Source organism: Canis aureus, chromosome 23 (assembly GCF_053574225.1).
Source record: "Canis aureus isolate CA01 chromosome 23, VMU_Caureus_v.1.0, whole genome shotgun sequence".
In the NCBI taxonomy this organism is placed as follows: domain Eukaryota; kingdom Metazoa; phylum Chordata; class Mammalia; order Carnivora; family Canidae; genus Canis; species Canis aureus.
The window spans coordinates 1909541-1921452 of record NC_135633.1 but is presented as its reverse complement, the minus strand read 5'-3'; positions in this window follow the sequence as shown (position 1 = coordinate 1921452).

Sequence of the window (11912 nt, the reverse complement as noted above, 5' to 3'; positions counted from 1 at the left end):
AACTGTTGGCATTTATAGTTAAAATTCTTTAAGAAAGAAGGGAAGATCTTGAAAGAAAGGTGGCAGGGAAGGAAGGAGGGGGGAAGAAAAGGAAGGATGGCTGGAGAAGAAGGAAGGAAGAGAGGGAGGGAGGGAGGAAGGAAGGAAAGAAGGAAGGAAGTTCCTACAGTTCCTACACACAAGTTGTGTAACCCTTTCACATACTCAACTAATGCAAAAGACTTAAGCCAATGCAGCCCTTTAAGGGCCCATAAAACATGTTTTCTCATTGTTTATTCAGATACTCTTTACCTTCTCTGTTGGATGATGACATATTAAAGCTAAAGACAGACTACCTGGTTCTTCTTTTGAAACTCTCTTGACTGTTTTACCTACTACAAGGATAGCAATCTGATTTAAGATTCCCCAAATTGACAAAGCCCTAGGATTATGGGCAGTGGTATGCTGATAAATGTTTAACAGTTGGTTATCCAGAAAAGAAAGCCCTGTTCTGTAACATTTGCCCATTCCCGTGGTGTAAATAATTTCACCATGGTTGATTTCAAGATACCAGCACAATATTAGTGAACGTGTAATTGAGAAGAGATGCATGCAGTTGACTTTCACAAATCGGTACAAGGAAGCTCCAGCCTGCCACTACGTAGCAGAGTTTTAATTATTTTTTTCCTGTAACTTTGACACTTTGGAATCCTGAAGATATATTATTTTTGTAACAAGGAAAGGAACACTACCCCTACTGAAGAAATTATTTATCATAAAACATATCTTCCAAATTGACATATATCCCACAATGTTTAATGCTCCTTAGAATATTTCCAAGCTCACTATGTCACTGGAGTCCTGTAAAAATTCTCTACAGTAAACAGAATAGATCTAAATACTACTACTCAGGAAGGGAGGAATGTGAAGACCCAGGGGGTTGCAGCTATGTATAGGACTGATCCTATAATTCTAGCTTTCTAGCTGTTGATCCAGTGATTTCTGTGTTTTATACAGATATTAAAAAGAAAATTTAGGGAATATAAGGGAAGAGAGAAGAAATGTGTGGGAAATATCAGAAAGGGAGACAGAACGTAAAGACTGCTAACTCTGGGAAACGAACTAGGGGTGGTAGAAGGGGAGGAGGGCGGGGGGTGGGAGTGAATGGTTGATAGGCACTGGGGGTTATTCTGTATGTTAGTAAATTGAACACCAATAAAAAAGAAATTAAGAAAAAAAAAGAAAAGAAAATTTGTGACTAGAATTGGTGAATCCAAAGTGCATACACAATTTTCACTCAATAATGATGTTTATTCTGTTCACTGCCATGGACAGAAAGGATTACCTGCAGCTTTCTCTTTAAGAGACTTCTGATTTCACAAAGCAAATTCATGCCTAGATAGTGCAATGCTAGCACTGCTGGACTCCAAAAGGATTACAAAAGCCACTATCCCTCCCTAGTCCCATGGATCTGGTAAGGAAGAGTAGAGTCTGATTATATTTCCCATCTCATCTTTCCCTTTGTTTAATTCTTTTGTTGGTACAATGTTGATAGAGTTTTTGGTAACTCATTTCTGTAAATGATCTTCATATCCTTGGGTGTAAGAAACCTAAGTGCCTAGTTTGAGTATCTCCAAGACCACCCCAAAACACCGTGCCATGTGAAAATCAGTAGCTTAGGATAGTGGAGAGAGAACGGACCTGGGAATCAAGAATATTGCCTCAGGTACTTATTGTGTGACACTCAGCCAGTCACTCAATCACTCTTAATCTGTTTCATCTTCTGAAAAAAATAATGCCTACCTCATAGGAAAGTTGAGAAAGCGAAATAAGATGATATTGATTAAGTGCTTATAAAATACCTGGCTTTTTTTTTTTTTTTTTTGAGAGAGAGATGGGGAGGGGCAAAGAGAGAAGAGAGAGAATCTTAAGCAGTCTCCACACCCAGCACAGAGCCCGATCTCATGACCCTGGGATCATGACCTGAGCCAAAATCGAGAGTCCAACACTTAACCGACTGAGCCACCTGGGTGCCCTAAAATACCTGGCATATTGTAAACATTTGCAAATGGTAAAAATAAGTAGTAGCAGTAATAACAACAACAATAATACTATTATTATGTACTTATATAATTATATATTGTATACATATAGCTGGTAGCAGTAGCAATAATAATAGCAGTAAAATGTAATAATACTACATATGTATATAATTGTAATTATTATTACTCAAATGCTTAACTGAATATCTGACATTTTTATAATAGGTGCCCAATTGAGATTAGTTTCCAGGCAAGCAGATAATCAAATAGCAAATGCTAAAAGACAGAGAACGATGCACAATCTTCTTTACCCCGAACTACAAATTTCTATCAGGAGCAATTTAAATGCTTTTGTATTTTCTCTATGGGTATTAGTATCCATTCATTCATTTCCTTGGCTATTTTTAATCTTCCTTTTCCTGATAAGGGAAAGTCTCAGGTTAGGTGAATGCAGTACTGCCTCCATGGAGGAGATGATGCTTTACAAAAATTAATTCACTGTTTGTCAAGCCCATGATAAATATGTTGGGCATTTATCAATCTATTATTATCTACTTATCTATTGATCTACCCACCTACCTATCTTATATCTTCATCATTATCATCATTAATCTAACCTAAATCCAGGCATCTGGTGGCTAAATCCATCTCCATGCTGACTTGTACTCTTAGGGACTTATACTGATGAATAACTGATCAACTAAAACAACTTATTAAAACTCCTGATTCTAAAATAAAATAAAATAAAATAAAATAAAACTCTTGATTCTATAGAAATGCTTTTAGATCAGTAAAATGCCATTAGATCAGTAGATCAGTATCCAGTCTTGATCAGGAAGTGTTTTTTTTTTTTCTTTTTTTTTTTAAATGAATACCAAGAAAGCAAAACAAGAATGCATTTCTATTCCATAACCATATCAGGGACTACGGTTTTCCTGGAATTTGGAAATTTTGGCTGAATTCAACCATTTCTGTGTCTTTTTAAAAATTATAATTTTTTTTAACTATGGAAAGAATGCAAATTTATTAAAGAGTTTGAATACTTCAGAAAAGTACAAGCAAGGTAGTACAAATCACTCTTAGTTCTACTACCCGGAGAAAACCACTGTCCACATTTTTTTGATTCACGTGTATGGGTGGTAGAGTGTATGTGTGTGTTTGTCGGTATACATATGTTTAAACATTAAAATTTGTATTTATTCCTTTTGTTTTAATCTAATAATACATGAGGATAATTTTTTGTGTGTCATTTAATATTATTCTGTGGCCTCATTCTTAATGATGGTATACCAGTGTATTGTGGGGAGAATCCATGATTTATTTGAATAATTGGCTGGTATAGGACATTTCAAGTATTTCCATCTTTTGCTATTTAAAAATGCTGAGATGTATATCCTTATTCTTGATTATGAGTTGGCACTTGCTTTTAAATCGATGACTTAGATGTAAGTATATTAAGGACTACCTCAATCCTCTGATGCCTCCTCTCAGATCCAAGATTTAGATCTTCCAACTATGCTACTGCTGTATTTGGTGATATTCAAAGTTGCCCCCTTTCCTAGAGTTAATAGCAGAAAAAAAAAAAAAAAAGGAAAGGAAAAAGTGTTTTGAGAGCTGGCTTCTTTGTTGTAGCCAAGGGATATATCACAAAGAGAAACAAGAAACATCCTAGAGGAGGGTTTGTTTTATTCCTTGATGATGGCGTTTCTCCCAGCATCCTTGGAGAAATCCATTCCTTTTCCTGCCTAAGTGGTTGGGTTCCCTGCAAGAAACAGAACTGCTCATGCAGATGAGAAGGATGTAGTCAAGGCAGCCATAGCAGGTGCCACTAGCACAAAGCGGGTGGTAAGAGCATATGTGAGCTCAGTGTTAGAAAGAGCCTCGGCAATGAGTCAGAAGACTTTAATAAAACCAGACTTCAAGGCACAAGAGCCAGCTGTGCAATGTGGCAGCCCTGGAGGCAGTACTAAAATCCTGAAATAGTCATTCCTGGATTATCAACTCTTCAGGGATTGGTGGTCAGAACTAAACCTATATTAATATGACATGTTTACAATTAATTGTTTAAACTTATTTACAATTATCATTATTTATGCTTATCACTACTTCTCAGATGTATTTGTTTAAATATAGTAAGCACTCCATAAATAGTATTTAAAAAGAATTCATTGCTCTCAAGATTAAAGAATATATAATGACGTAAACAAGAAAATATTCCAATTATTAAATTATACATTATACAAGTGTAATTTTTAAATTTTTTTTACATTATACAAGTGTATGTGTGAGTGTAAGTGGATACACACACACACACACACACACACAGTTTAACTCTTAGTTTTCCAAATAAATAGCCAAACAAATAAATAAGTGGTAAATCAGTCTGGGTCTAATGAAAAGAGACAGAAACCACTAAGTAATTTCAACAGGGAAAACTTAAGATAAAGAATGATCAGCTGTATCTGGAGGTTGAAGTAAGAAGACATTGTGTAGTAAGAAATAAAAGTAACTTCCAGAGAACATGGGAATGACATATATAAGGAGCAGCCACTACTCTGAGGGCTGAGGTAGTCCCTAAGGAGCTGTAAAGAATTCTTTTCTTCTTGTATCAGACTGAGTATTAAGAGTCAAATGAGGGCTAGACAAAAGAATTCACAAGAGTAAATTCTAGAACTTCAAAAAAGTTGGTATGATGTAGTTCTACATATTGATTTTTGCTTTCTTTGCCTTTGTTTTGGCATCAAATCTAAACAATTGCCGTCCACACCACCGTCAAGGAGCTAACTCCCTGTGTCTTCTTCTAGGAGTTTTGCAATTTCAGGTGTCACATTTAAATCTTTCATACATTTTGAGTTGACTTTTCCACGTGGTAGGGGTTTAGTTGCATTCTTTTACATGTGGGCTGTCCAGTTTTCCCAACGCTATTTACTGAAAAGACTTTTTCTGCCTTGTATTTTCTTATATCTTTTGTCATATGTAACTGACCATACGCGTGTGGGTTTATTCCTGTACTCTCTCTTCTGTTCCAGTGATCTATGTCTGTTTTTCTGACAGTATCATACCGTTTTGATTAATATAGTTTGAAATCAGGAAAATCTGATGCCTCCAGCTTTGTTCTCCTTTCTCAAGATCACTTTGGCTATTTAGAACCTCCTACGGTTCCACACAAATTTCAGGATTGTTTTTTCTATCTCTGTAAAAAAGTGCCAGTAGAATTTTGATAGATGACTGAGGTTGACAACCATGTATTACGTAATTGAAGTTTGCCAAGAGAGTAGAATTTAGATGTTCTTACCAAATATGTATTCGTACATGTACGGGGTGATAGCCGTGTATGATGGGTGTGTTAATTAGACGTGAGGGATCCTCTCACAGTGCCTACGCACAAAATCATGATGTACACTTCAAACATCTTACACTTTTATTTGTGAATTATACCTCAGGAATATTGAGAAAAAAGAGAATTCATAAGTTGGCGATTTCTAATTATCACTCGATTTCTTAACCGTCAGTGTGAACTTGGGACAATTCACTTACCGCTTCTTTTCATTAGTTTCTTCATACACACAATTACAGTTAAAATCCTTCACTTTGATGATTAAATAAGATAACTTATTTATAACAAAGCACTGTCTGTATAAAAACTGATATCATTTATTAAATACCTTCCCTGCGCCAGGCATTTTTTTTGACACTCTTATTTCTTGTAAAAATAAAAAAAAGACTCCTATATTCTCCTTGTCTCATTTCCTTAAGACTCTGATGGAGACAAGAACACATCTGATAATTTATTGTGGAGAATATATATATGTGCGAAATTGTCTCTCTCAAGTCATATATTTGTATTTGAAAGTGGGCCTAGAAGTCTTCCTTGCTAAACACCTATTGAACAGAATTGAGTTGACATATTTAATGCATGGTATGCTATCATCAATTATTGTAAGACGTTTATTAGTTTCATTATTATTAATTTTATTTTATTTTTTGTTATTTTTATGAGTCACTCGATATCCACTTGCTTTCTCTATTCTCATAGATACCCATCCCATTCTAATGTGTGTATTATATTTCCTTCCAATTTATCTTGCATATGTTCATTTGGATATATGTTTGTCCTTGAAAAACATAGTTTGTTGTTTTATTAATAATATTTAAAAAATATTAATGTATTGTGTTATAGATTTAATTTCTGATTACTTCTTTTAAAAATTTGAACCTAGAACTTAGATATATCTGGTTTTGTTGATATAGTGAAATGTATTACAGGTTTCTCCTGCTCTCTGAAAGTTCACTTATGCCACTTTGCTTTTACAAAAAAGCAAACAACAAAACAAAACAAAACAAAACCTACGTTGGTACCTGTTTTCATGAACTGAAAGAAATCTGAAGAGGATTTTACCTTTATGAAATGATAATTGCTTCTTCGCTTTATGCTATTTTGGCTTACAGAAGATTTCATAGGAACATTCTGCTTTTCAGTCAGTAGTGCTGCATCAGTTCTGAAGACTACCTGAAGCAACGTGTCTCATTTTATTCATTTATTCCCCTTCCAGGTAGACACACGGGCGAACTCAAACTCTTGACTATTCCAAACAGTGCTGCAGTGAACACACACCGCGGTAGACTATGGCTGCTCGTCAATATTAATTGACCTTCTTATGGAGGATTATTTTTCTCCACTATGTGGAGTTTAGACTTAGTTATGTATGCTACTGTGATTGTAAAATGCAAGCAGACGTGACACCTGTCACTTCCAGGTTGAGACATGTGTAGCGTCTGCTTTGCTTTTGTCTCTGTGACTGGCAATGTTCCAGATAATTCCAGCTCCGTCAGCCTGGGTCCCAGAGTCAGAGTGATTACTATGATCAAAGCCATCATGCCATCGAGTATAGGAAGGACACAAACGAAAAATAAGCTTTGCTGTTATAATCTAAGACTTGGGAGATGTTTGTCACAGCACCAAAACCTATCCTATTTGAGTTAGAGACTGATGTCATGATTCGAGGAGACTATAACATTGTTTCCTTGAGGGAGGGTTGAGGGTATTTCATAGAAAGGAGAATGAACTCAATATTTGTGACCATGGAGCTGAACGGTGATTGTCATTAGGATTGTTCAAAATACCAGTTTTGTTAATCTAAATATAGGCTAGGATTACATTGTCATCCAGTTTGGATATGTGTGCTCATGGACTTGGTGTGAAAATTTCTCTGGCCTATATATTTAGGAGCCGAATTGCCAAATTATAATCTATGTAGCTTTTCACATACCCTTTAGCAAAGTGAGAATCCTCATTTGTGATGCTCTCAGAAACACTCTACATATCCATCTTTCTAACTTGTATCACTCTTTCGGGTAAAAACTGATCTCATTACGACTTTCAGGATCCTTCCGAGTCTTGGTGAGATTCAGTGCCTGTTCAGTTAATCTTAATCATTTCGTATCACTGTCTATGAACTCTATTGATTTAATTTTTGACCACTTAAGCATTGTGTCTCTTGTGGTTTTCATGTTGATTTTTGGAGTTCTTTGTATTTTTTGGATGTTAATCTCTTGTCAGATTTTGATATTGCAAATATCTTCTCTCAGTCTGTCACCCATCTGTTAACTTTGACAATGATGTTCATTAAACAAAAATCTTTAATTTTTATGTAATTTCATCGATTTTTCTGCTAATAGCCTGTAATTCAGATTCTTTTTAAAGAAATCCTTCCCTAATCCTAAAGTAATAAAAAAATCATCTCCTACCTCAGCTCTTATCATTTTATAATTTTGTCTTTGTCATTTAGGTCTTTAATCGATCTGAAGTTTAATTTTTACATAAAATGTGTGAAGTGGGAAATATGACTTATCTTTTCTTGACACCATTTTCTAAATAATTCATATTTTCCCCATTGATCTATAAGGTCACCTCTATCATATAGTAGATTCTTATAGTAAGGGATCTGTGTCTAGGTTTTCTACCATTTTCCATTGTTCTACGTGTTAATTCTCTACCAGAACCACCCTGTTGATTACTATGACTTACCAATTATTGGTCTAAACATGGTGTTTTTTCTTCATTGAAAACTTTAGAACAAATTTGTTGCATTTCTCAGTGTTACTTAGATAGGAACTACATTAAATTTCTGTATCATTTGGTGGAGTTAACATGTTTACAGTGCTATCATCCCCATGAATGATGCTTATTTCTCTATATATTCAAGTTTTTTGGGGAGAGGCAGGAGAAGACATTTTAAAATAGTTTGAGTTTTTTCTCCACAGAAGACTTGAGCACTTTTATTAGTTTAATTCCTAGACATGTTTGTTTGTTTTTTCTTTGTTATTGCCATATTATTTGTTGGTTATTACTGACAAAGATGTTACTGATTTGGGGGAATTGATTTTGTCTCTGGCTACTTTGGTCAAATCTTATTAGTTCTTTTCTTGTTTTTTTCATGTAAATATATTATTTTTTAAGTCTTTCAAAAATCGTAGCAACTTTGTATCCACCTTTCCGATTCCCATCCCACTTCACCTCCTGCCATCTTACTAGTTAGGCCCTCGAGTAACATGGTAAACAACTGAAGTGATAGTACATGTCCTTTTCTTCTCCCAGCCTCAAAAGGTATAAATTTAAAATTTTATAATATGAATGATGTTTGCTCTAGTTTTTTGGCAGGCTATTATTATTATCATTATTTTTATCAAGTTAACAGTTTTTTCCTATTTCTTGTTAAGAGTTTTTTTTTTTAAATTAAAATAAAATGCATTACTTTTATCCAATGCTTTTTCTGTATCTATTAAAGCAACCATAGAATTATCTTCTTAAATGAATAGTAAATTACATTCTTTGTTGATATTTAGCGATAGAGTAACTTACATTTTTGACTGATATTTAGACATCTAAAAATTTCTGAAATGAATGCTGCTTGCCTTATTTTTTTTTAAAGTATGCTACCAAATTTAGTTAGCTAATCCAGGATTTTCACATCCATGTTTATAAGTGAAGTTGGCCCAAATTTTCTTTTCTTTCTTTATTATAACTTTGGTTATTTGGTTTAAATATAGAGGTTATGCTATAGCCTTTCAAAATGATTTGGATAACTTTGATTGCTGTTACATTTTCTGGAGCAACTTGAGTATATGGTAGTTTATCTGTTTCTTTAAAGTTTGCTTAACTTCACACAAGTGTCTTGGTCTAAAATGTTTTGGGGGGGAATGTGGAAGAGGAAGTTTTAAAAAGTATTGTTATCATAATTTCTTTAATGAGTTTGGTATATTCAAGAGTTCTGTTTCATCATATGCCTATTTTGACATTTTGTATCTTTTCCCGGATATTTAATAATTTCATTTATATTTTTAAATGTAATTCAGTATGGTTGTTCAGTTGTTCATAGTGTTTTACAGAAGTCTAAAAATCTCCATCATTTTTGTAGTTATTTCCTTTTTAGAGAAATTATTATTTATTTGCATTTTTGCTCCCACAAATTTATCAGGGTTTTTTTTTTCCTATTTTACCATTCTTTTTAAAGAACCCTCTCTTGGTTTAGTTAACAATATCTTTTCCCCTCTCTTGTTCTTTATTTCATTGATATCTAACATTTTTATTACTTCCTTCCTTTTTATCTCTTAGGGTTTACTCCTTTGCAATCTTTTTTCTAGCTCTTGAGTTGAATGCTTAGATCATTTGTCTTTAATAAAAACTGGTTTACTGAACAGTCTGATTTCTGCAGGATATAAGCATGAAGCAGTTTTATTGTCAGTTTCTCTATTGCTTCCTTCAGACATTCTGCACTGTGTCCCCCTTTCCCATCCCTTGGTAACGCCTCTGGCAGCTCCCGTAGTTTCTCAGTCATTTTCACATATAAAAAAGTCCAGTCTTGTTTAGAGTAGTTTAAAAATTCACTTTCCCTTTCATCTAATGTTCACCATCTTGGTAGCCTTGGCCATGGTCAGGCCACGGCCTGGGTGGGGAGGAGTGTCAGTTGCTTCTTCACTTCTCCCTCCTGTGTTAATTCTAGTTTCTCTGGTGTTGGCTTAGAGACAGAGATTAGAGAAAAGGTTAGAAACCAAAACAGAAGGTTTACACTTTCTTTTTTTAAAGATTTTAGTCATTCATTTATTCATTTAGAGAGAGAGAGAGAGACCACGTGCACACTTCTGTGTAATCTTTCAGAAGCTCTGTGGGGCGGGCCCCCACTGCACTGGGTCCTGGCTGGGTATACTTGCTCTGCCATGGCATGTGTTGACCCGTCCCACCTGAGCTCTCAGAAATACACCCTACAAGAGGCTTCTTGCTGGAGGACACTTTACCTTGGCTGATAGCTCGTTTGATTGAGGTAGTTTATACCCAGCTACTTTCCTTAGTGTCCGTGTAACTTAAGGAACACTCATACATATTGGTATGAAAGTGTTGTCCATTGTGGTGCCTTTTCAATTTCATGGACTGTCCCTCTTTTTTTTTTTTTTTTCAGGTTTTATTTATTTACTCATTTGAGAGAGAGCATAAGCAGGGCAGAGGGAGAGGGAAAAGCTGGGTCATTGCTGAGCAGGGAGCCCATCCCAGGCCTCTATCCCAGGACCCTGGGATCATGATCTGAGCAGAAGGCAGATGCTTAACTGACTGAGTTACCCAGATGCCCCATGGACCATCCCTTTTAACATCCATTTTTTTTCCTGTCATATTTTTTCTTTCTTGAATAAAATATTGTTATCTGTTTTTCTCTAGGTACGGCTTTAGTTAGCTACATTCCACAAATATTGACATGTAATACTTTGCCTGCCATTCTGCTCAAATTGTTTTAAATTTCCTTCATGATTATTTCTTCTTTCTCTTCTTCTTGTTCTTTCTTCTTTCTTTCTTTCTTTCTTTCTTTCTTTCTTTCTTTCTTCTTTCTTCTTTCTTCTTTCTTTCTTCTTCTTCTTTTCTTCTTCTTCTTCTTCTTCTTCTTCTTCTTCTTCTTCTTCTTCTTTCAGAGAGAGAGTACACATGATGTGAACAGGGGCAGGGTTGGGGGGGGGGCAAAGAGAGAAGGAGACAGAGAGAATCCCAAGCAGGCTTCACACCCAGCACCATGGAGCCTGATGTAGGGCTAGATCCCATGACCCTGAGACCGTGTCCTGAACCAAAATCAAGAGTCAGACATTTAACCAACTGAACCACCCAGGTATCCCATTCATGATTTTTTCTTTATCAAAGACTAAGTTAGTAGTATTTAACTACTATAAATATTAAGTTATTTTTTTCTATTAATTTTCAATTTCATCATATTTTAGTAATTCATAGAAATATAATCTGTGTGATGTTGGCTCTAGATATCATAACACAAGTGATTGACTCCAATATGTATATTTCAGGCACCACGGGAGGGCACAAGGGACAAGATCTGGTCAGGGAACATTTGTATATGGTGCTGACTATGACTCTCACAGGAGGGCGTAATGAACCAGAAAGCTATTATTCAAACTTCTCCACATGGAAAGATGGGGAATCTGAAGCTGACAAGAGAAGCAAGGCTCGAACATATGGGAAAAAAGCTTCCTTGCCAATATTAATCCCAGGGGTAAATATTTACCCAGGGGTAAATCCAGGGGTAAATCCCAGGGGTATATTCAATGTCCAAGGCACCACAGTAGGTCTTTGGGAGATTGAATCTGTAATTGGGGACTGTGGCAGAAATGGCCTAGAAGTTCACTAAACAAATTTCCACTTCTTTTTGTGCACACTGCTTACTTACTTTCTCGGCTCACCTATACTTTGGTGAGGCCAGGCAACCACTTGTCATGAATGGAAAGTGAGAAGCGATGTGTCACCCCTAGAACAAGGCTGTCGAGAGTTTAGCTTCTCTATGCTCTCTCTCTTCCTTTTTTGCCAGTGGGATTCAGAGGATCACGTAGAGGATTCCAAGG